Source organism: Lontra canadensis, unplaced genomic scaffold (genome assembly GCF_010015895.1).
Source record: "Lontra canadensis isolate GAN:19392208 unplaced genomic scaffold, GSC_riverotter_1.0 scaffold176, whole genome shotgun sequence".
Taxonomy (NCBI): Eukaryota; Metazoa; Chordata; class Mammalia; order Carnivora; family Mustelidae; genus Lontra; species Lontra canadensis.
The window spans coordinates 1277887-1283468 of NW_022631170.1; positions in this window are offsets into that span (position 1 = coordinate 1277887).

The window sequence follows — 5582 nt, forward strand, 5'->3', positions numbered from 1 at the left end:
GAAAGAATTTGCAAACACCAAACCAGCTCTACAGGAAATATTGAAAGCGGTCCTATAAGCAAAGAGAGAGCCTAAAAGTAGTAGATCAGAAAGGAACAGAGACAATATATAGTAACAGTCACCTTACAGGCAATACAATGGCACTAAATTCATATCTCTCAATACTTACCCTGAATGTTAATGGGCTAAATGCCCCAATCAAAAGACACAGGGTATCAGAATGGATAAAAAAACAAAACCCATCTATATGTTGCCTACAAGAAACTCATTTTAGACCTGAAGACACCTCCAGATTTAAAGTGAGGGGGTGGAAAACAATTTGCCATGCTAATGGACATCAGAAGAAAGCAGGAGTGGCAATCCTTGTATCAGATCAAATAGATTTTAAGCCGAAGACTATAATAAGAGATGAGGAAGGACACTATATCATACTCAAAGTGTCTGTCCAACAAGAAGATCTAACAATTGTAAATATCTATGCCCCTAACGTGGGAGCAGCCAACTATATTAACCAATTAATAACAAAATCAAAGAAACACATCAACAATAATGCATTCATAGTAGGGGACTTTGACACTCCCCTCACTGAAATGGACAGACCATCCAAGCAAAAGATCAACAAGGAAATAAAGGCCTTAAATGACACACTGGACCAGATGGACATCACAGATCTATTCAGAACATTTCATCCCAAAGCAACAGAATACACATTCTTCTCTAGTGCACATGGAACGTTCTCCAGAATAGATCACATCCTGGGTCCTAAATCAGGTCTCAACCAGTATCAAAAGATTGGGATCATTCCCTGGATATTTTCAGACCACAATGCTCTCAAGCTAGAAATCAATCACAAGAGGAAATTTGGAAAGAACCCAAATACATGGAGACTAAACAGCATCCTTCTAAAGAATGAATGGGTCAACCAGGAAACTAAAGAAGAATTTAAAAAATTCATGGAAACAAATGATAATGGAAACACAACAGTTCAAAATCTGTGGGACACAACAGAGGCAGTCCTGAGAGGAAAATACATAGCAGTACAAGCCTTTCTCAAGAAACAAGAAAGGTCTCAAGTACACAACCTAACCCTACACCTAAAGGAGCTGGAGAAAGAACAAGAAAGAAACCCTAAACCCAGCAGGAGAAGAGAAATCATAAAGATCAGAGCAGAAATCAATGAAAGAGAAACCAAAAAACAAAACAAAACAAAAAAAATAGAACAAATCAACGAAACTAGGACCTGGTTCTTTGAAAGAATTAATAAGATTGATAAAACCCTGGCCAGACTTATCAAAAAGAAAAGAGAAAGGACCCAAATAAATAAAATCATGAATGAAAGAGGAGAGATCACAACTAACACCAGAGAAATACAGACAATTATAAGAACATACTATGAGCAACTCTACGCCAACAAATTTGACAATCTGGAAGAAATGGATGCATTCCTAGAGACATATAAACTACCACAACTGAATCAGGAAGAAGTAGAAAGCCTGAACAGACCCATAACCAGTAAGGAGATTGAAACTGTCATCAAAAATCTCCAAACAAACAAAAGCCCAGGGCCAGACGGCTTCCCGGGGGAATTCTACCAAACTTTTAAAGAAAAACTAATTCCTATTCTCCTGAAACTGTTCCAAAAAGTAGAAATGGAAGGAAAACTTCCAAACTCATTTTATGAGGCCAGCATCACCTTGATCCCAAAACCAGACAAGGATCCCATCAAAAAAGAGAACTACAGACCAATATCCTTGATGAACCCAGATGTGAAAATTCTCACCAAAATACTAGCCAATAGGATTCAACAGTACATTAAAAGGATCCTTCACCACGACCAAGTGGGATTTATTCCAGGACTGCAAGGTTGGTTCAACATCCGCAAATCAATCAATGTGATACAACACATTAATAAAAGAAAGAACAAGAACCATATGATACTCTCAATAGATGCTGAAAAAGCATTTGACAAAGTACAGCATCCCTTCCTGATCAAAACTCTTGAAAGTGTAGGGATAGAGGGCACATACCTCAATATTATCAAAGCCATCTATGAAAAACCCACCGCAAATCTCATTCTCAATGGAGAAAAACTGAAAGCTTTTCCGCTAAGGTCAGGAACACAGCAGGGATGTCCATTATCACCACTGCTATTCAACATAGTACTAGAAGTCCTAGCCTCAGCAATCAGACAACAAAAGGAAATTAAAGGCATCCAAATTGGCAAAGAAGAAGTCAAACTATCACTCTTCACAGATGATATGATACTATATGTGGAAAACCCAAAAGACTCCACTCCAAAACTGCTAGAACTTGTACAGGAATTCAGTAAAGTGTCAGGATATAAAATCAATGCACAGAAATCAGTTGCATTTCTCTACACCAACAACAAGACAGAAGAAAGAGAAATTAAGGAGTCCATCCCATTTACAATTGCACCCAAAACTATAAGATACCTAGGAATAAACCTAACCAAAGAGACTAAGAATCTATACACAGAAAACTATAAAGTACTCATGAAAGAAATTGAGGAAGACACAAAGAAATGGAAAAATGTTCCATGCTCCTGGATTGGAAGAACAAATATTGTGAAAATGTCTATGCTACCTAAAGCAATCTACACATTTAATGTGATTCCTATCAAAATACCATCTTTTTTTTTTTTTCAAAGAAATGGAACAAATAATCCTAAAATTTATATGGAACCAGAAAACACCTCAAATTGCCAAAGGAATATTGAAAAAGAAAGCCAAAGTTGGTGGCATTCACAATTGCGGACTTCAAGCTCTATTACAAAGCTGTCATCATCAAGACAGCATGGTACTGGCACAGAAACAGACACATAGATCAATGGAACAGAACAGAGAGCCCAGAAATAGACCCTCAACTCTATGGTCAACTAATCTTCAACAAAGCAGGAAAGAATGTCCAATGGAAAAAAGATAGCCTCTTCAACAAATGGTGTTGGGAAAATTGGACAGACACATGCAGAAAAATGAAATTGGACGATTTCCTTGCACCACACACGAGAATAGACTCAAAATGGATAAAGGACCTCAATGTGAGAAAGGAATCCATCAAAATCCTTGAGGAGAACACAGGCAGCAACCTCTTCGACCTCAGCCGCAGCAACATCTTCCTAGGAACATCGCCAAAGGCAAGGGAAGCAAGGGCAAAAATGAACTATTCGGATTTCATCAAGATCAAAAGCTTTTGCACAGCAAAGGAAACAGTTCACAAAACCAAAAGACAACTGACAGAATGGGAGAAGATATTTGCAAACGACATATCAGATAAAGGGCTAGTGTCCAGAATCTATAAAGAACTTAGCAAACTCAACACCCAAAGAACAAATAATCCAATCAAGAAATGGGCAGAAGACATGAACAGACATTTCTGCAAAGAAGACATCCAGATGGCCAACAGACACATGAAAAAGTGCTCCATATCACTCGGCATCAGGGAAATACAAATCAAAACCACAATGAGATACCACCTCACACCAGTCATAATGGCTAAAATTGACTAGTCAGGAAATGACAGATGCTGGCGAGGATGCGGAGAAATTTGAACCCTCCTACACTGTTGGTGGGAATGCAAGCTGGTGCAACCACTCTGGAAAACAGCATGGAGGTTCCTCAAAATGTTGAAAATAGAACTACCCTATGACCCAGCAATTGCACTACTGGGTATTTACCCTAAAGATACAAACGTAGTGATCCGAAGGGGCACATGCACCCGAATGTTTAAAGCAGCAATGTCTACAATAGCCAAACTATGGAAAGAACCTAGATGTCCATCAACAGATGAATGGATAAAGATGAAGCGGTATATATACACAATGGAATACTATGCAGCCATCAAAAGAAATGAAATCTTGCCATTTGCGATGACGTGGATGGAACTAGACGGTATCATGCTTAGCGAAATAAGTCAATCAGAGAAAGACAACTATCATATGATCTCCCTGATATGAGGAAGTGTAGATGCAACATGGGGGGGTGTTAAGGGGTAGGAGAAGAATAAATGAAACAAGATGGGATTGGGAGGGAGACAAACCATAAGTGACTCTTAATCTCCCAAAACACACTGAGGGTTGCTAGGGGAGGGGGCTTGGTAGAGGAGGGGGTGGTGTTATGGACATTGGGGAGGGTATGTGCTATGGTGAGTGCTGTGAAGTGTGTAAATCTGGCGATTCACAGACCTGTACCCCTGGGGATAAAAATATATGTTTATAAAAAATAAAATTAAAAAAAAAAGAATTGTTATACAATATTGTGATTTAAAGTTTTCTTATTTTTTTAAAGATTTTATTTATTTATTTGAGAGAGAGAGAGAGAGCATGAACGAGAGTGAGAGAGTTCACAAGCAGGGGGAGGAGCAGAGGGAGAGGGAGAAGCAGACTCCCTGCTAAGCAGGGAGCCTGATCTGTTGCTCCATCCCAGGGATCATGACCGGAGCTGAGGGCAGACACTTAATGACTGAGCCACCCAGGTCCTCCTAATTTAAAGTTTTCTATAAAAGACATGGTATACTGTTTTAGTTTGTAACAAGTGAAAAATACAATTTTAGTAATAAGTCCTTATATAGCAAAAGTCCATTTTGTTAAATTAAGTTTTATTGAAGATGAATGGGTAGTTTCATTTATTTATTTTCTTAAGAAAATATAAGTATTATTTGTAAAAGTTATAGAATAACATAACAAATAAAACTTGTATTATTTATATGAAGTTACTTTTTTTAAAGCTAACAAAGAATTTGAGGACACCAAAATGAAAAATGTGTTAAAATATACTAATCAACTAAAACATTAAACCTTTTTAAAAAGATTTTTTTTTATTTTAGAGGGGGGAGGGGCAGAGGGAGATGGAGAGGGACTATCAAGCTGACTCCCTACTGAGTACAGAACCTCATGTGGAGCTCAATCTAGGGACCCTAAGATAGTGACCTGAGCCAAAATCATTAGTCGACACTTAACCCATTGAACCACCCAGGAACCCCAAACATTAAGATTGAATAATAAATGCTGAGGAACTTTTTTTATTTTAACTTTTCATTTTGACATAATTTCAGAATTATGGAAGCTAACATTTTACAAGGACTTCCTCTACACCCTTCACCTAGATTCCTCAGACATTAACATTTTACCACATTCTTTTATCCTGAACTGTTTAATAATCGGTCAGAGACATAATGCTTCCTTATTCTCATATACTCAACAGTGTATATTTACTAAAAACAGGGGAACTCTTAAATGACCACAGTACTATTATAAAAATCCACAGATTAACATTGGTGCAGCACTATTACTTAATCCACAGACCTTATTCTGCTCTGATGGACTTGTTTCATTTGTTAAAATTCAAGCTTGCTTTTTCAGTCTTCCTTTAGGTGTTCTACCAGTGTTGATGCCATTGCCCATGTGAGGTCACTAGAACCAACAATTCTTTTCAGATTCATCTTACTAGGAGTGCACGTGTGTCTTTTATAGACAGTGTTAATAACGTGGGTAACCTGGTGGTGGGTATTAAGGAGGGCACATATTACATGGAGCACTGGGTGTGGTGCATAAACAATGAATTATG